The sequence below is a fragment of the Mauremys mutica genome, chromosome 6 (assembly GCF_020497125.1).
Source record: "Mauremys mutica isolate MM-2020 ecotype Southern chromosome 6, ASM2049712v1, whole genome shotgun sequence".
Classification (NCBI taxonomy): Eukaryota; Metazoa; Chordata; order Testudines; family Geoemydidae; genus Mauremys; species Mauremys mutica.
The window spans coordinates 132509957-132530159 of record NC_059077.1 but is presented as its reverse complement, the minus strand read 5'-3'; the positions used below and the strand labels follow the sequence as shown (position 1 = coordinate 132530159).

The following is a 20203-nucleotide window of genomic DNA, read 5'->3' as shown; positions in this document are numbered from 1 at the left end:
CATCACTTGACATTTATACACATTTGCCATTTTGTTGCCCAGTCACTTAGTTTTGTGAGATCTTTTTGAAGTTCTTCACAGTTTGCTTTGGTCTTAACTATCTTGAGCAGTTTAGTATTGTGACGTTATTGATATAATCTGGGACCACATAGAACATGGTTGCAACCAAGGTCCTGTAGTGGCACCAAATCTTATGTAAAGGGGGTCATATAAGGTGTCCAAGACCAGGTTACGGGTTGCTGGTTATAATTATGGGGTCTGTATGTATGTATCATTTTGTAGTTGAAGTCATGAGTATTGGCTCTATCCCGTCTGTATTTCAAACTTATGCTGTGCTTCTGGGAGACAGCCCAGACAAGCTGGTGTTAGCTCTGCCTAGCATGCTTGATGGCCCATTAAGGACCATCAGCTATTCAACTGACCCATTGAGAGAAGGCAGATATGCCTTGTAACTCAGCAAAGTATGCAGGGATTTGCCCATGTGACTCCAGACTCCATTTTGCTGTAATTTTCCACAGTCAGAACGAAGAAGTGTTCTTACACCTGGAAAAGCCTATAAAAGGCTGATGCCTCATCTCCATCTTGTTTTCAATCCTGCTTCTTACCTCTGGAGGAACTTTGCTACAAACTGAAGCTCTCAACAAAGGACTGACTGACCCATCCCAGAGGAGGATGTACTCCAGAGACTTGATTTGAACCTGCAGTTTACTCCATCACTGCTACAAGCCTGAACTAAGAACTTTGCCATTACTGCATGTAATTGATTCCATTTAACCAATTCTAGCTCTCATCTCTACCTTTTTCCTTTTATGAAAAAACCTTTAGATTTTAGATTCTAAAGGATTGGCAACAGCGTGATTTGTGGGTAAGATCTGATGCGTATATTGACCTGGGTCTAGGGCTTGATTCTTTAGGATCGAGAGAACCTTTTTCTTTTATTGGGGTGTTGGTTTTCATAACCATTCATTCCCAGGACGAGTGCACTGGTGGTGATACTGGAAGACTGGAGTGTCTAAGGGAATTGCTTGTGTGACTTGTGGTTAACCAGTGGGGTGAAACCAAAGTCCTCTTTGGCTGGCTGGTTTGGTTTGCCTTAGAGGTGGAAAAATCCCAGCCTTGGGCTGTAACTGCCCTGTTTTAAACGATTTGTCACTCTCAATTGGGTCCCACCAGAACCGCATCATCCCAAGTATCATCTGCAAACTTTGCCACCTCACTGTTTAACCCTTTCTCCAGATCATTTATGAATACGTTGAATAGGATTGGTCCTAGGACTGACCCTTGGGGAACACCACTAGTTACTCCTCTCCATTCTGAAAATTTACCATTTATTCCTACCCTTTGTTCCCTGTCTTTTAACCAGTTCTCAATCCATGAAAAGATCTTCCCTCTTATCCCATGATAGTTTATGTAAGAGTCCTTGGTGAGGGACCTTGTCAAAGGCTTTCTGGAAATCTAAGTACACTATGTCCACTGGATCCCCCTTGTCCACATGTTTGTTGACACCTTAAAGAACTCTAATTGATTAGTAAGACATGATTTCCCTTTACAGAAACCATATTGACTTTTGCTCAACAATTTTTGTTCTTCTATGTGCCTGACAATTTTATTCCTTTACTATTGTTTCAACTGATTTGCCTGGTACAGACGTTAGACTTACCAGTCTGCAACTGCCAGGATCGCCTCTAAAGCCCCTTTTAAATATTGGCGTTACATTAGCAATCTTCCAGTCATTGGGTACAGAAGCCGATTTAAAGACCAAACCATAGCTAATAGTTCCCCAATTTCACATTTTAGTTCCTTCAGAACTCTTGGTAAATACCATCTGGTCCTGGTGACTTGTTACAATTAAGTTTATCAAGTAGTTCCAAAACCTGCTCTAGTGACACTTCAATCTTTGGCAGTTCCTCAGATTTGTCACCCACAAAAGGTTTGGGAATCACACCAACATCCTCAGCCATGAAGACTGAAGCAAAGAGTCCATTTAGTTTCTTCGCAATGACTTTATCGTCTTTAAGGGCTCCTTTTGTATCTCAATCGTCCAGTGGTCCCACTGGTTGTTTAGCAGGCTTCCTGCTTTTGTTATTACCTTTTGAGTTTTTGGCCAGCCCCTTCTTCAAAAGTGTTCTGTAGCAGGGGAGGGTCTCTGGTAGTGTGTGTGTCACTGTCATATTGGGGTGATGCTGAAACAGGGCAGAGTAGAGGTGGCATTGTGGGCCTGGCGTGAACCATCTCTCTTCTTTTCCCCTTCCAAGAACAGAGGGGAGAGTAACCCTTACCCAGCGAGGTCACATTCTTCCACTGTGGCTGAGGCCTGCTGGTCCACCTTCTGCTTCCTCCTCTCCTCCCTGAAGGCCTCCTTGTGCCTCTCCATCCCCTACCCCAAGGCCTGCCTGCTGCCCCCACCTCTCTGCCCCTCCCCTGAGACCCGCCCTGCCCACGGCCCCCACCTCTCTGCCCCTCCCCTGAGACCCTCCCTGCCCACCGCCCCCACCTCTCTGCCCCTCCCCTGAGACCCGCCCTGCCCACCGCCCCCACCTCTCTGCCCCCTCCCCTAAGACCAGCCCTGCCCACCACTTGCACCTCTCTGCCTCTCCTGAGACCCACCCTGCCCACCACCCCCACCTCTTTGCCCCTCCCCTGAGACCCACTTGTCCACCTCTTTCCTCGGTCGTCTGTTGTTATTCCTTGAAACATCAAGGATGGAATTAAAAGCTGAGTTTACTCCAGGGTGAGGAAAGAAAGGAGCCACCAACCCCCTGACAAATCTCAGTGCCCCAGAGAAAACCTGCCCCCTGCTATTGCGATCACTGATGTGCTGGGAATATGGCAGGAAAGGGACTGTCTGAATGATCAAGGCAGGAAATGGACAACAATCTACAGCAACGTCATTGACCACAAACACACTCTAACCATGCTCCAGCCAGAAGGGAAATGAGCAGGAATTCTTGCAGTTCAGCCATGGACACACTTACACAATGGCACAGCAGTGTGTGTGCTGGGGGAGCTGGTCTGAGGAAACAACTGGAATTGATCACTCAGTGAGAACAGAACTAGAGTGCAGTGAGAGACATCTCTCAACCAAGTAGCTGTGGCTGAGTGGTTAAGGCGATGGGCTAGAAATCCATGGGGGTCTCCCTGCGTAGGTTCAAATCCTGCCAGCTACGGAGAAAGTTGTGGTTCTTTAGTCCCAAGGGAGCTGGGTCTTGTCTCACTCTCAAGCTGTGTCTACACTATCGGGTAATGCGGCTTTAAAGTGTTTTAATTAAACAGCTGCTGCATGTCCACACTATGCCCCTTGTGTCACCAGAGCACATCCACGCTAGAATCTTGGATGGCCACAGAGAGCAGTGCACTGTGGGTAGCTGTGCAACTGGCTGCAGGGTGTTTTGGGAAGGGTTTGCAATGCCTCATGGGCCGGTACAGCATCACATGATGCAGGTTTCTCTATCCCACCCTTCCATGGGCATCCTACTAGATTGCCAGCTGCTTTTCAACTGCAGTGTGCGTGGCGGGGTAGAGACTGTGTGTGTGTGGGGAGAGGGAGTGTGTCGCACACTGTCTCTATGTTCAGACAGCTGCTGCAAGCAACCAGTCCTGAGGCAGGGGGAGGGGGCAGCCCCAACATCAGCCCCCGCTTCCCTCACTGGCTCAGCTCAGCACAGCAGCCTCTGTCACACTCACACACACACACACACTGCTGCTGAGCTCTGTGTCAGGGGTGCTGGAACAGGGGGTTTAGAGGGCCGTGGCCCCACCGCTCTTAACTGGCTGTTAGGACAAATGATGGAGGGAGGAAAGGGGGAGTCTTGGGGGGGGGGAGAGGCGTTCTGTGGGTGTGGCCTCGGGGGGAGAGGTGGTGTGAGTGTGGGTCCTTGGGGAAGGGTTTTCATGGGAGTGCCACAGTTCAGACAATAGTGACCCCCCCCACTGTAAGGAAGCTCCCGCCGCCCCTGCTCTGTGTTCGTAGCGCGGGAGAGAGCAGCGTTCCAGGGCAGTGATTTGCTCCCCGGGGCTCCGCCGGGGGGCTTGGGAGGCTGCAGGGAGCCCTGGGCCCTTTATATCACCACCCTGGGGAAGCCGGGCCAGGCTGGCACAGCGTACCCGCTCTTGCCAGTACCCCATACCGGAATGTACCAGCTTACGTTCACCTCCGGAAGGTCCTCACGTGGATCAATAACTGGTTAAAAGCCAGGAAACAAAGGGTAGGAATAAATGGACAGTTTTCAGGATGCAAACAGGTAACTAGTGGTGTCTGTACTGGGACTAGTCAACATCTTCATAGACGATCTGCTGAACAGCGAGGTGACAAAATGTGCGGATGATCCAAAACTACAGAGGATAGTTAAGTCCAAAGCAGACTGGGAGGAGCTAAAAAGAGATTTCACAAAACTGGGTGAAAGGGCAACAAAACGGCAGATGAAATTCAATGTTGATCAATGCAAAGTGATGCACATTGGCAAACATAATCCCAACTCTACATATAAAACGATGGGATGTAAAATAGCTGTTCCAACTCAAGTGAGAGATCTCAGAGTCACTGTGGATAGTTTTCTGCAAACATCCACTCAATGGGCAGTGGCCGGCAAAAAGCGAACAGAATGTTGGGAATCATGAAGAAAGGGATAGAGAATAAGAGAGAAAATCTTATTGCCACTGTATAAATCCATGGTACGCCCATATCTTGAATACTGCGTGCAGATATGGTCGCCCCATCTTAAAAAAGATGTATTGGAATTGGAAAAGTTTCAGAAACGGGTATGGAGTGTCTGCCATATGAGGAGAGAACAATAAGACTGGGTCTTTTCAGCTTGGAGAAAAGCTGACTAAGGGGAAATATGCTAGAGGTCTATAAAATCATGACTGGTGTGGGGAAAGTAAATAAGGAGTATTACTTATTCCTTCTCATAACACAAGAACTAGGGGGTCACCAAATGAAATGAATAGGCAGCCCGTTTAAAACAAACACAAGGAAGTATTTTTTCACACAACGCACAGTCAACCTGTGGAACTCCTTGCCAGAGGAGGTTGTGAAGGCCAAGACTATAACAGGGTTCAAAAAAAGAGCTAAATCAATTCATGGAGGATATGCTCTGAGCCAGGATGGGCAGGGATGGTGTCCCTAGTCTGTTTGCCAGGAGCTGGGAATAGGTGACAGGGGATGGGTCACTTGGCGATTCCCTGTTCTGTTCATTCCCTCTGGGGCACCTGGCTTTGGCCGCTATGGGAAGACAGGATACTGGGCTAGATGGACCCAGTCTGGCCGTTCGTATGTCCTTATGTCCTTGTGCTCCTTTCATAAGATGCCTGGGATTCTGCCTCACAATGTGTCCCTGAGGTCTCAGCCAAAATGCCCAGACAGGCAAACACTCTGGGCTCCTGAAGCCTCGGCAACCCACCTAGTGCCCTATGGCTCATCCCTAACCCTTGCTGCTGCTCCTTGCTATAGACTGTGAGAGGAGCGGAGGCAGCACAGGAGCCTTAGGGGGACGCAGATCTGAGGCTTTGGGAGAGACACATTGTCTGAGACATCAGAGCACTGCAAACCCTGCAGCCACCCCCTCAATCCGGGGCCTGTTCCAGCCCTGAGTCTGGGCTGCCGCGATCCCTCCCCCAGAGCAGGGCGCCCACAGATAACAGCCTGGAAATAGGCATGTGAGACTAACTCCTGCTCTCCCTGACAGGGCCTCCCCTAGACCAAGTGCCTCTCCCAGGCAAGACGTGTCTTTGGTGCCCCCCCCCAATGTTAAAATTTTGAATATCTTATTTTTCATTGCATTTGTAGCTCAGCTCATGATTTTGACGCACAATTTCGACGCATGATTTTCTCTGTCATATAAGATGATAAATCTGCAGGCTAGGTTCTGTAAACCTGTATTTATTCATGCCATATATAAGCAAATAAAACAAATGCATTTTCTTTAAGCATATAGAAACTTTTTAATTTTGACAGTAATTGAAATGTACTAACATCTAGAAATGGAGCACTCACCAGCACAGGGTGGGCCAGTATTAAATAGTGTTACAGTCGGAGACAGACAGCGTTAGGATGTTAACCCCAGGCCTTTTGTTCAAAGGTCGCTTCTCTCGCCTTTCCCCCATGAACTGAAGCGCAGCATTACAGAGATCCAAAGATTGGCCAATGGCATTTCCAAGTGCTAAAATAGCAAGCGATGTCGGTCTCTCATTGGCCATCAGCGATTGAAGATGTGGTTTAATGAGCCGGAGCTTCAAGGCGAGGGTGGCTCTGTCCACTGCCTTCCGTTGCGCTGCTGGGCCCCAAGTCCCTGGTGGCCAATATGTGACGCTGGGAGAAGAGAGTGGGGTGGCAAGTGGCGGCAGGACTTTTGCCACCAGGGTCTAGCTGCCCAACTTCCTCCTGGTACTGCTGGCCCCCCGTTGCCTTCAGGTAACGCAGGAACTAAGGCAGGAATAGGGCGAGGAAGCGAGTAAAGCCGAGCAAGGAAGGCAAAAGTGAATCTTGTCCAAAAAGGAAACCGAGCAGCTGCTGAAGTAGTTCAGTTGGGAGCGTGCTAGACTAACAGGCTCTTCTGTCCCCCTTTGTGCATGGGTGGGATGTTTTCTGAAAGTGCAGCAGTTCCTTTAACTGCCACAAGTCCCTCATTTCAGGCTATGCAGCAGGAAAAGGCAGCATGGGCTTCTGCACCGAGTTGGCCCACCTGACTTTCATTCTTCTCTTGCTCTTTGTCAGCAAGGGGAAGAAAAAGAAGCTCTCCCTCAAGCTGGAGTCACAAGGACGACGTAAGAACGACTTCCTGAGTGCCCGCTCCAGTCCTCTGCTCTGCCAGCTGACCTATTGAAGGGCTGTCACCACTTTCTCCAGGTTTGTCCATCGGTCTGTGCCAGGGTGAGCAACAGCCAAGCAGATGGAGTTTCTGTAGTGTAGTAGTTATCGCATTTGCCTAACACGTAAAAGGTTCCTGGTTCAGAAACATGCTGGCTTCCTTTTGCCAGATCCCCTTGCTGTTCAGGAAGGCCTCCTCCTTCTCCTATTGGCCTGTCCCTGGGATAACTCCAACCCCCGCATGACAGAGGGTGCTGACAGCAGTGGAGAAAGCACCTTGGCGTCAGGCTGGAGAACCTAGAGGAGTGCGGCGTGTCACCTTTTAGAGGCTTGTGGCTTGGCCTCCTCTGCTGTTGGAGGTTGGCCAGTGGAGGCCGGCTCTTCCTGGTGGCCTCCTCTGCGTGACTTGCCAAAGGAGGAAGTGAGGCAGGAATGGGGGGAAAAGAGGAAAGTCGAGCTGAGGAAGGCAGGGCAGAAGCTAAGCACCTCAGTGCGGCTAAGTGGGGTTAGCAGAGCATCACCATTCGTTCTGCAAAGCCGGGGGAGGTGCGGTTGGCTGCTGGGAGGCAGAATCCTGTGTCTGACTCTTGGCTTCCCAGGGGTGGCTCCTTGCAGCCCAGGAGAAGCGGGGTTCTGGGTGAAAGGAAAACAAGCAAAGCTGAGTCCAAGTGGAGAATGGCTGCTCCTTTATGGCCAACCTGGGGGCATGACTGATGGTTTTAGAGGTGGAGGCTGGGCTGGCTGTGAGCAACTGGGATCCAGGAAACCCCCCGCCTGCCCTTCTGAGGGCCAAACCCATGGAGGTGCGGTTGGCTGCTGGGAGGCAGAATCCTGTGCCTGCCTCTTGGCCTCCCAGGGATGGCTCCTTGCAGCCCAGGAGAAGCGGGGTTCTGGGGGGACGGAAAAGCAGCAATGGCGAGGCTGAGTGGGCTCCTTTCTGGCCGACATGGTGGGCTGTGGGGGGGTTGGGAGTTGCCTGTAAGCCATAAGTGGACTAGGTGGAGTGAAAACCGCTGCTCCATTCTGGCTGACCTGGGGGCGCCATTGATGACTTGGGAGTGGGGACAGGGCGCTGGCTGTGAGCAGATGGGATCCAGGAAGCCCCAGCCTGCCCCTCCAGGGGCCCAGTCGTCTTCTTCTCTCCTGCCCTGGGGAGACCGGCCTAGAGCCTGCCCAGCATGTGCTGCAGCTCGAGCATTAAGCCTTCCTGTGTGGCCTGTGCTGGAGCTGACCCTGGACCCCTGTGGGGCACTGTTGGGGGAAATCCCGAGTGCAAATAATTCTGGCCACAAGATCAACCCATTGGGTCGAATGGGGCAAGCTGGAGGCCTGGTGCCTTAGTCCGTGGGGCCAGCAGGTCAAGCCATTTTCCTGCATGTGGGGGAGGCAGCCGCTGTGATTCGCCCTTCCTGCTCCCTGCGCTGCTGCAGCCTAAAATCCCTGTCGGCCGGCAAGATGGGCTGGGAGCCTGGAGAGAGGAGGCAAAGGGGTGGCCCGAGCCCCCTCGGCCACTGCCCCTGCCCGAGGCAGCCCACAGAGAGCTGATGCCTCCCCAAGTGACACACGGAGATGTGCCAGCAGCGCTAAGGCGGCTCCCTGCCCCCTCCCTCCTTGCCACACTGCTCCTGGAAGTGGCCGGCATATCCCTGCAGCCCTGAGTGCAAACTCCACAGCTGACCCACCCCCGTATCCCACTGCCTAGGAGCCACTGCCGGAGGGGAGCGTGTGCCAGTCACTTTGGGAGCTGTGCTGCCCGAGGTAAGCACCTCCACCCCCGACCACCTCCTGCAGCCCTACCCCTGCCCCAGCACAGAGGCTCTCTGTGTCTTGAACAAGCACTTTCAAGGATTGGCCAAGAACTTCTGCTCTGTTTCTGTGAAAGAGACCCAAAAAAGGGAGCCCAACGGACAAGTTGAGTTCGCAAGCACAAACTGGCAGGGCCAAGCCTGGATCTCTCAGTTACTCAGAAGGCTCTTCAGCCAGCTCTTCCCAAAGGCCAGTCTCTAGAGGCTTTTTGTGACATGATGTACTTCAAAATAGCTCCCTGTAGCTCACATAGTCATCATTCATATATGGCTGTGATATGTCCTACCAACCATTCCATGTAAGTTATCATATGAAAAGTCATGATCTGCTGAAATCGGTTATTCTGTCCAAATATGTATAGCATGAGGGTGTGTGAAGTTATGCATTTTGCTGTATGGTTGTTACTGAAATAGGCTATTATTTTGCTAGTGACCCCTGCTGAAGAGGGTGTTCAACTGCCATGAATCAGCAGAGGAATTGTAATTAAGGGATTTCCAATTCAGTGACAGATGCCCAAACACAACACTGTGGGGACCGCTCAAGTCTATGACTCAGTTGCACAAGACCACACCAGGAGGATTCCCCAACCTAGTGACTCAGCAGAGCCCACCCGGACACGTCTGCGCAAGTGTCTTCTAGACACTTGAACTAAGGATATAAAATAGGAGACTGTGGCATCATGTTTTTGCCTTTCTCCTCCCCCACCTATGCTGGAAGCAGCAGGAATCCTGAGAAAATGAAGGTCATCTGAGGACAGTAATCCAGTTTTTAGGGGGAATTCTATGTATTAAGGAGGGTAACATCCAGTAGGATGAGAAAATTGCTTGACCTAACTACTGCCTAGTGTAGTAAAGTGTAATGTTTAGATTTTGCTGTGGTCATACAGTGCTTAGTGCTCTGCGTTCTGGCCTCAAGAGCCATGGATGCAAGTGGAGTTACGATGACCTTTTCCTTGTCTCCACATTTCTTATGTGCCTCCTTCTGACACTTGTCAAAAAAAACAACTGGTTTCTTTTGGAAGCATTTGCATTGCAAGGCAGGGCCGCCCGGGGGGGGGGGGCAAGAGGGGCAATTTGCCCCAGGCCCCGAGCCCCACAGGGCCCCTGTGGGAGAGTTTTTTGGGGCCCCTGGAGCGGGGTCCCTCACTCCGGGGGGCCCGGCAAACTCTTGCCCGGCCGGGCGCAGGAGCTTCTTCTGCTCCCAGTCTTCGCCGGCGGAGGGGTCCTTCCGCTCCCGATCGGAAGGACCCCCGCCCCCGCTGGCGAATTACCGCCGAAGACGGAGCGGGACCCGCCGCCGAAGTTCAGCTCGGTCTTCGGCAGTAATTCGGTGGCGGGGGGGCCCTTCCCTTCCGGGACCCGCCGCCGAAGTGCCCCGAAGACCCGCGGCGGGGGCCCCCCTCCGCCAAATTACCGCCGAAGACCAGGCTGCGCTTCGGCGGCGGGTCCCCCTCCGTCTTCGGCAGTAATTCGGCGGCGGGGGTGGCCCACCACGGGTCTTCGGGGCACTTCAGCGGCGGGTCCCGGAATGGAAGGGCCCCCCGCCGCCGAAGACCCTGGGCCCCCAGAATCCTCTGGGCGGCCCTGTTGCAAGGCAGAGGCAGTCCTCTCTGTTTCCGCAAAAGATTCACCAAAAGGTGGGAAGAGCAGACACATTTGTTAAGGCACCACTGGGAGCTGCATCCCTAACTCCACTTTACCTGGCAGGTGAGTCACCCAGCTTAGCCACGGTGCGACTCTCTGGGACTTTTCTCCCAACCGCTCCATTTTTCATCAATGACAATCAAAAGGAAGGTGACATGACAACCGTGTGTGAACATCTCCTGGGAATCACAAGGATGTGTGGCGCAGGCTCTCGTGTTGCAGCAATTGCAGTCGAAGCAACCGCCATGCCAATGCCAGTCATAGCAGCGTTTTCATCAACTCCAGGTTTGTGATTTGATTGTTTCCAATGCTTCTCTCCAAAGAAGCCTTTTCCTTAGCAAGCAATGACTTGGATACCAAGGGAGGCCTCTTCTGTTTCCTAGGAAGACACAGGAAAATGTGAGTAGAGGAGACAAAAGCCATACACCAAGACACCACTGGGAGTTGAACCCAGGATCTCCTGTTTACTAGACAGGTGCTTTAGCCAGCTAAGCCATGGTGCCTGCCTGAAAAAAGTATTTGCAACTGTTTCATTTGATGGTTCAAGTCAACACCTGCAAATTCCAAAGTACAAACATTCCCCATTTCCCTCAAGACTTGCAGACCTTGAGGTGTCTGGCTCTCTGTGCACAGAAAGCCACAGCTGAGTAGACAGAGGACTTCTAACATGTGCCTCTCCCACCAGTCACTGTGATCATATAATGGTTAGTGATCTGTGTTTCAGTCGCTGCAACCTCGGCTCAGTTCTGAGTCATGGTAACCTTTCCTTCAGCTCCAATCAGGAGAAGGCTTGCTGGAGCAGCCCATATATAAAGAGCTGCTCAGCACAGCGAGAGTTAGTCACTCCTTGGAGTTTGAGGAGGGAGGATTGGCTGCCAGGAAGGAAGGCAGGAGCAGGGAGGGCACCATGATCAGAGTAGTGCTGGGGTAAGGGGTGCATGAGTGACCTCCTGGCTGACTACTGCCAGACTAAGGCCCTGATACAAAGGTGGAGGAAGGCTCTAGGTCTGTTGGGAAATGGTCCCAGGAAACAGATGGCAGGGTTGGAGGTTCACACCTTTTGCCTCAGTAGCCACTGACACAGGTGGCTACACCCTGGACTGCAGCCGGCCACTGAGGCAAGTGTCTGGGTAGAGGACATCCCCCACCCACCCAGCAGGGGGGAGAGAACTGAGTGGGGCACAGCCAGAGGGCTGTGTCCATAAGAGGACACTGAAGTCCTGAGAGCAACAAGGGTCCTAATGATAGAATAGATGGTGGCCAGACACTACTAGATGAAGGCGCACCGGTGAACCAGAGCTAATTGCTAGGATGGTCAGCAGGAGGTGCTGCAGTGAGGCATGCCCCATGGCACCAAGACTTAGCCGCAAGGAAGGCTCTCTCTGTCTTGAACAAGCACTTAGAAGGATTCTGCTGACAGTGACAGCAGGTGTGTCTCACTCCCCCCCTCCCCCCACACACACACTCATCCCACCACAGACACGTCAGTTACTGTTATTACTTCCTTTTACTTCCTGTCAAAAGGTACAAAGTACATAGAGTCTCTGTAATTTTATTCTTTCACATTCGGTCAGGATGACAGTCGCTTATTTTAGCTTTTTAACGGATCTCTGAATTTCATCATTTTATTTCTGTCTTATGCTTAAATTCAATTCTCTGAGTAACGAGTTCTAAAATGCCTCACCTGGCCTGGCTGGAGTAATTCTCATTATTACTGTTATTGCCGTATTGTGCTTTGTCGTTCGTTATTTAAATGGTACTAGCAAATAACAGACTACATTTTGCTTGTACTTACCTTAGCAGAGCCCCGCCCCCAGGAGCTGCCTCACCCCCAGGGTGTGCCAGAGCCTCGCCCCCAGGAGCTGCCCCCACCCCTGGCCTGTGCCAGAGCCCCGCCCCCAGGAGCTGCTCCGCCCCTGGGCTGTGCCAGAGCCCCACCCCCGGGAACTGCCCCATGTTGGGTCTCTGGGATTTGTTCTCCTGCCTCCTTCTTCCCAGCACCCCCCGCTGCCAGCTGCTCCCTTCCTGTGTCTGCAAACACCCCCCGGGCGGGCTGCAGCACTCGCTGGGGCTGGCTCCAGTGGCTGAAGTTGCCTCCATCTCTGATCACCCGGGGAGGGAACAAAGAGAGGAGATGGTCCCAGGGTGTGAAAGCAGAATTAGGGGGCAGGGAAAGAAGGACAGTTTGGAAAGGTGGGTTTTTTTCCAGGGTGTGTGTGATCCAGATGGAGTCAGAAGCAGTTGGGCAGCAGAGGCTCAGGGAAATTGAGGGGAACCCCCTGGGTGTCCCAGTCTTGGCCAGGGATTGTACAGCACCTAGTGCAATATGGGGTCCTGATCTCAGTCATGGTCTGTGCAGCACCTGGGAGCCCTGATGTCTGTTTCCTGATCACAGGCACTGGGAATGGAGAGAGGGAAACCTCAGCACCTGAAGGGTTAATGCAGCCCTGTGTGCAGCCCCTGCTAGGGTGACCAGACAGCAAATGTGAACAATCGGGACAGGGAGTGGGGGTAATAGGAGCCTGTATAAGAAAAAGGCCCCAAAATCAGGACATCCGGTCACGCTAGTCCCTGCTGCGCTCATGAGGGGTTGGCTTAGAGAGTTGTAGTAATAACAGCAGCAAAGAGTCCTGTGGCACCTTATAGACCAACAGACGTATTGGAGCAGGAGCTTTCGTGGGTGAATCCCGACTTCGCCAGATGCACCAATAGTCCCATATGGGCTAGTGGTCAGGATTCCTGGTTTTCACCCAGGGCGCCTGGGTTCAACTTCTGCTGTGAGAACCGTGCAGAGCTTTTGCCCAGATTGGAGACAGGAAATGAAAGGAACAGGAAGGGATCCTGCCAGCAGGGGGGTTGGACAATGTGGGGAGGGGATCCCAGAAGTGGGGGTGGGGCAGTGGTCTGGGGGGAGATGAGGGAAGGATCCCAGTAGTGTGGGAAGTTGAGAGCACAGGCCTGGCATGGGGGGTGGGGAGAGTGAATGTGTTCCTCTAAACCCACCAACTGCAGACTAGGCAGCACTGGAAGAATTACATATTTGTTGGTAAATGTCAATTTCTGTGTAAACACAGAACCCAATGGCAAAATATTTCCATCGATAATCATCAAAACTGACAGCTGGGCAGAGTAAGAAACATGCTGCTTGAGAACTTACCCTGTTGTAGGAGCAGCAGTGATCTGTGTGCTGCGTATCACCTGTGTGCCCAAAAGGTCTGTTACACTCCCCCCCCTCCCCCGCTTGTCTCCTCTCCCTCTCTGAATGCCTGTGAAGTGGCTTTCCCCCTCCCCCCCTCCTGCAATGCTTGTGGGATGAAGGGGCTGGTTGAACAGCTGCAAGATCAGAAGAGCTCCTAGACAGACAAGGTGTCTGGGACTCTCATTAGGCAGCGATCACACACCCAGAGCAGGGACGCTGCATGGACACTGGCTGAGGTGGAGTGTGACCCACCAGATGCAGCCAAGTCATCTCCAGTCGCAGGCCATGAGGAACAGATCCTTAAAAGGGGAAGGGGCCCTGTGCTCAGGAGTCACTCACAAGCTTGTACCTCCAGTGAATGCCCTTTGCCCCGACCGCCTGGCCAGTGGTTCGCTGTGTTACATTCCATCGCGCCTCGGGAAGACTTACCTCCATCGCACCGTCCATCGCGGCACTGGGGGACACTTACCTTAAAGGATCCTGACATCTCCAGTGCCAGGCCTGTCCTGGGAGCGTGAGTATGCGAACGTGACACCCTCCCCCATCCCTTCTTTTGAGCTTAGCTGTCAGTATAATAAACATGCTGCTTTCTGCCAAACTCTGGGGGGTCATTAGTCCTCCCTAAGCTTACTAGCTGGCCCAATTTCAGGTAACAGAAGCAACATTGTTGGATCTGTCATTGTACCAAAGGGGGAGATGGTTGTCTATAAAGGAGGGTGAAGGCTAAATGCAGCCAATGAGGATGGGATTTGAACCCATGCGTGCTGAGCACAATGGATTAGCAGTCCATCACCTTAACCACTCGGCCACCTCATCAGAGCTGGTGGCAAATGTACAGGAGGAGAAATCTAAGGCCGGCAGAGATCGGGACACTAAGGAGTTTTTAAATACTAAGCGTAAGCAGGGGCTGAATGAGCTCCCCCCTCACATCTAGTGAGGAGCTGGGGGAAGACTTCAGGAACAGGCCGTGTTTGCACAGACACCCCTACTCTGCCTAGCTATGCAGCATGATGGGGCCGCTTCCCCAAAATGACCAGTTTGGGATGGTGGTGGGTTGCAAATCACTTTAGCATTGAGTGCAATGAAATGTTATTCTCCTCCCTGTACGAGTGAAGGGCAGCAGAACGTACCTAGGCCGTCCTGACGGAGGGGGGGGTGGGTGACGAATCGCTTTCATTGGACTGCAGAGAAGTGACTGAGGACGTCACCCTAACCCAGTGGTCCCCAAACATTTCACACTGCGCCCTCGTACCCATGGCTGTGGCCCCTCGGAAGCCGCCGTCGAGAACCGGGGCTGGGAGTGGGGCCGTTGCTTGCTGGGGAGAGGGGTGCGGACAGGGGTAAGGGGGTCGAGGCCGGGCTGGGAGCCAGGGGCCCAGGCTGAGGGTGGGGTTGGGGAAGAGCTGGGGCTGAGTGGGGCTGAGTGGGGCTCCCTCCCTGCCCTCCATGGGGGCTGTCTCAGGCCCTGAGGTGCCCCCATCAATCTTCCTCTGTGTCCCCCTAGGAGTCATGCCCCACATTTTGGGGACCACTGACCCCTACTCGCTAAGCAGGGGCTGGTGATGCCAAAGCCCAGGGAAAGGGAGAACAAGTGCGGGGGCCCCAGCACCCGAACCATGACCCCCCCCCCACTTCTGTGTGTGGCTCCGCCCCCTTCCACACCTTCCACCCACGGCCCCACCCACTGTCACCTCTGTTCCACCCCTTCCCCCACTGGCCCCACCCGGTCACTCCTTTACCCCGGCCCCGCTGCGGCCCCGAGACCAGAGACGCTCTGTGCCCCTGCTGCAGCCCCCGGGCCGTAGCAGGGAGTGGGAGCTCCTCCAGCCCTGGGGCTGACATGGGGGAGACTTTTCCAGGGGGGCCCAATTTGGCCAGGGCCCCTAGTCATGGGCCCCACTGTCCCCTTGGCGACGCAAGGTTTGGGGAGGCTGAGCCCCCCCGAGCCTCCATTACGAGCCGCCCAGGCTACCTCTGCTCAGTGGGTGGCCAGTCTCCCTGTGTCTCTGCTGTTCGTGCTGGGGAGCCCGGCCGGCCTTAGGGGTGGGGCCCCCGGCAGCCGCCCAGGGCTCCAGGGGGTCAAAGGGCACCGTGTGGCCGTGCAAAGGTGCTCACTGCTCTCCCCTGCCCCAGTGCTCCTCCGTGGCCCCACAGAGGGTGGGGGGAGCGAGGAGCAGCACTACGTGCTCCCTGCGTCCTGGTCACTGTCTCCACCTGGGCTGGGCTGTGAGGGGAGCATCAGAAGCTGCTGCTCTCTGCCCTCCCCTGACGCAGCCCGGCTGAGGAAAGTGACCTGGATGCAGGGAGCTCGGATGATGTCCCTTCTCGCCCTCCTGCCCCTGCTAGGCAAGGCTGCTGTGTGGTGTCTCCATGGCTGCACTTTCAGTGATGCAGGTTTCTCAATCCCATTGTTCCAGGGGCATCCTACTAGATAAAATTGAGCAAGAAATGCTTCCCAGTGGTTTTTAGGACTGGAATTGCTATTTTCAACAGCCATTGCCATTTTTTTCTAGTTTTGTTTGTTTAAAAGGAAGACGGTGATATTGCACTGGCAAATTCCCCATAGAAACAAAGAATAATAAAGGCACCTCAACTTTTCCTCATTTACGGAGGACAGTCTTATAATATGGATCCAGATCTCCTCCAATCACACAAGCTGAAAATTGTTCCACTTTACTGCAGTTCTGTAACCATGCGGGAACCAGTCCTGTCTGTGTTCTGTGCACATCCAAAATTCCTGCTGAATGACCCACCCTGGGAGCAAGTTACGAGTGACCCAGGGCTGGGGCAGAAGGAGGGTGCAGGTGAGGGGGGGAGCCCAGGGCTGGGGCAGCAGAGGGTGTGTGTGTGGGGGAGCACTGGTGGGGAAGGGGGAGCCCAGAGCTGGGGCAGCATGGGGTGTGTATGGAGGAGAGCCCAGGGCTGGGGCGGCAGGGGGGTGCGGGTGGGGGGGAGGCCCAGAGCTGGGGTGGCAGGGTGTGTGGGGGGGGGGGCAGAGCCCAGGGCTCGGGCAACAAGGGTTGTGGGGGGAGGCCAGGACTGGGGTGGGGGCAGCCAAATTTTTTTTTCCTTGGAGTGGCAAAAAACCTAGAGCTGGCCCTGCCTCCACTCACTGTGAGGTAGGCAGGAGCAGATCATTATTATCCCTACTCGAAAGAGGGAGAAGCTAAGGCTGAGAAAGGAGAATTGACTTGTCTTAGGTCACACAGCCAGTCAGTGGCAGAGTTGGGAATAAGACCCAAGAGCCCTGATTTTCAATATACCTGCCCCTGGAAATTTCCACTACATGCATTCGACGAAGTGGGTATTCACCCACGAAAGCTCATGCTCCGAAACATCTGCTAGCCTATAAGGTGACACAGGACTCTTTGCTGCTTTTACAAACTAACCATCAGATCTTGAATTTCAGACATTGAATGACCTGAATAAAGTGCTCTGTGATGAGCTCCAGACCAACAACAGTGCACAGGAATTATTCACCAAGTATTTGAGGAGAACTGCAAGGTTAGAGAGAATCATGAACTGCTCAGAGACCATTAATGCAGCGAAGCAGCAAAATTAATCAAACACAGAACTGGTTCTGACTTACTTCCTTGGTCTTGAAAGAGAACAAGGACCTGAGTCTCCTCCCTGTCAATAACCCCCTGAGCAGCCAAACAGGGTAAAGACTGAGGACGGGAGGCTGAGGATTCTCACCAGAGAGCTCAAAGGATGGCCTAGGTCACTGATGGGGATCACTGCCCCAGCACTACTGCAGCTCCACATTTTTGATTGGACCTCCCACAGTGGGAACGGCAGAGCACTGCACACACACAGCACACACACACACACACACACACACCCCTCTCCTGGTGTTGGGAGGGGAACAGGAGAAAAGACAAAAGAGGCAAGAGACGAAGAGAAAGGAGGGAGGGAGGGATGGAGGAAAAGGTGAAACAAAAAGCACAAACCCCAATGTCTCCAGTGATTCTAAGGGACAAAATCCCAGGTTCGCAATAAAATTCTGCCTTCTTAAGCTTGTGTTTTCCATGCCTAGAATTCAACTCTCACCAGATGGATCAGACTGAACAGGTTTCAAACCTCCAGGAGGCTCTTACCTTCTAAACAGGGACGGCTGTTTTCTAGTAAAATCACTACAAGGGAAGGAGAAAACTCGAAAGAGGTTCCTCCTGGCGCTCACGTCCGTGAACCCGAATACTCTCTCAGTCCTCAAAGAGAGACCTGGAGAAGGAGACTTGCTGAAGCAAAGCCACAGGGGTCTCTGAGGTTTCCCTGGCCCCTCGCCCCTGTCCTGCCTGGCTGATGTCAGCATCTCTCTGTGAGGTCACCACCTCCCCACCGCCTTGGACCAATAGTCTGAGGTCCTGCAAAAGACCTTTGTGATGTCACTGCCACACCCCTCCCTTGCTGGGCTAATGTCCTGCCCCTGGCCAGGCACTTTGGAGGTTTGAGCTACTCCCTGTGGATCACCCCACTCAAGGAGCGTTCGTTCTAGGCAGCAAGCCGGCTAGACAGGGAAACATCAGACGCTGCTCCCAATGCTGCACTCAGTTTTTTAGAAATTAGTCGACTTTATGGCCAGAAGAGACCATTAGAGCATCTAATCTGACCCCCTGCATATCACAGGCCTCCTGTATGACACAAGAGCTACTTTGGGGGCAAAAACATTCCAGAATTCAACCTCCCTGGCCACACAATAACAGGTTTTAAGGTGGCCATCCTACAGCAAAAAAACTTCAGGACCAGACTTCAAAGAGAAACTGCTGAGCTTCAGTTCATCTGAAAATTTGAGACCATCAGTTTAGGATTAAACAAAGACTGTGAATGGCTTGCCAACTACAGAACCAGTTTCTCCTCCCTTGGTTTTCACACCTCAACTGCTAGAACAGGGCCTCATCCTCCCTGATTGACCTAACCTCGTTATCTCTAGCTTGCTTCTTGCTTGCTTATATTTACCTGCCCCTAGAAATTTCCACTCTTGCATCCAACGAAGTGGGTATTCACCCACGAAAGCTCATGCTGCAAAACGTCTGTTAGTCTATAAGGTGCCACAGGATTCTTTGCTGCTTTTACAGATCCAGACTAACACGGCTACCCCTCTGATACATTCCAGAAAGGCATCTAGTCTTCATTAAATGACATCAGGAGATGGAGAATCCACCACTTTCCTTGGTAGCTTGTTCCTGTGGTGAATCATCCTCGCTGTTGAATATTTGTGCCTTAGTTGTAATACGAATTTGGGCTTGGCTACACTTGAGAGTTGCAGCGCAGGTGGAGGCTTTCCAGCGCTGCAATTAGTAACTGTCCACACCTGCAGGGCACATCCACCACTGCAACTCCCTGGCTGCAGCGCTGGCTGAACACCTGGGTCTGCTTGGGGTATAACGAGTGCAGCGCTGGTGCTATAGCGCTGCTCGTAAAGTGTGGCCACACACAAGCGCTGTTATTGGCCTCCAGGGTATTAGGAGACATCCCAGTATGCTTTTAACTAAATTACTCTCTTTGTTTTGTTATGAACTTGGGGCTCCAGGAGCTGCTTATCTAAAAAATAAACAGCTCCTGTTTGCTGTGATCAATCTGTGAACAAATCAAATGAGATAATCTGCTACCTTGCTGTGCGTGAGGCAGGCAGGGGGATGAGTGTTTGCTTGAGGATAGAAACAGCGGGGGCGGGGCGGAGAAAGGGAGTCCATTGGAGCAGCTGCTTATCTGGTCTGCAGGCTGTTTGCAGTTAAGAGTAAGGGGTCGGGAAAATTTTCTGATTTTGCAAGGCAGGGAGCTGATACACAGTGTCGGCTCCAAAAATCCACTCTCTCTCTCTCTCTCTCTCCCCCGGTCCCTGTCACACTCCACCCCACCCCACTCTTTTGAAAAGCACGTTCCTGCCACTTGAATGCTGGGATAACTGCCCATAATGCATCACTCCCAACAGCGCTGCAAATGCTGCAAATGTGGCCACACTGCAGCGCTGGTAGCTGTGAGTGTGGCCACACACCAGTGCTGCTCCTACACAGCTGTACGACCAGCGCTGTAACTCCCAGCGCTGCAACTCTCAAGTGTAGCCATACCCTTTGTCTCTTTTCACCTTCCAGCCATTGGGTCTTGTTATGCTTTTCTCTGCTACATTAAAGAGCCCTTTAATACCCAATCCTTTCTCTCCATTAAGGCACTTCAACGTTTCAATGAAGTCACCTTTCAATCTTCTTTTGAGAAGCTAAACAGGTTGAGCTCTTTCACTAGCTCACTAGAAGGCATTTTTCTCCAGCCCTCAGAACATTTGGTGGCTCTTTGCTGCCCCAGCTCCAATTTCACACCATCTTTTTCAAATAAGGACACCAAAACTGGAGGCTATTCCAGTATCAGTCTCACTGATGCCGTGTCACCTCCTGTGACATTACTGACATAATCTGCAACTGTACAGATCACCGTTGCCACCACTGTTCTATTTGTAGCCAATATTGTAGAAAGGCTGTCGTGTAAGGCAGGGGTCCCCAACCTTTTTAGGTCCAGGGACCGGTTTCGTTTGCCGGACCCTCCGCAGGCATGCCTGCGGAAGCTCCAGCTGAGCCCCGGGAGCAGCGGACCTCCCGCAGGCACGACTGCGGAGGGAGCGCTCGTCCCGCGGCTCAGCTGGACCTCCCGCAGGCACGCCTGCGGAAGCTGCACTGGGTCGGTTCGCGGCCCGGTTTCTAAGAGGCCGCGGACTGGTACCGGGCCGCGGACCGGGGGTTGGGGACCCCTGGTGTAAGG

The 20203-nt window shown here is 52.8% G+C and overlaps 3 non-coding genes across 3 annotated transcripts; 1 reads left to right on the top strand and 2 right to left on the bottom strand.

Annotated features, from left to right (window-relative positions):
- The first annotated feature begins 3085 nt into the window (after nt 1-3085).
- Nucleotides 3086-3167, top strand: TRNAS-AGA. The gene has a single exon. It is a non-coding gene; the product is annotated as a tRNA-Ser (tRNA).
- Nucleotides 3168-10683: 7516 nt separating this feature from the next.
- Nucleotides 10684-10757, bottom strand: TRNAT-AGU. The gene has a single exon. It is a non-coding gene; the product is annotated as a tRNA-Thr (tRNA).
- Nucleotides 10758-14187: 3430 nt separating this feature from the next.
- On the bottom strand, nt 14188-14269 carry TRNAS-GCU. The gene has a single exon. It is a non-coding gene; the product is annotated as a tRNA-Ser (tRNA).
- Between the last annotated feature and the right edge of the window lie 5934 nt (nt 14270-20203).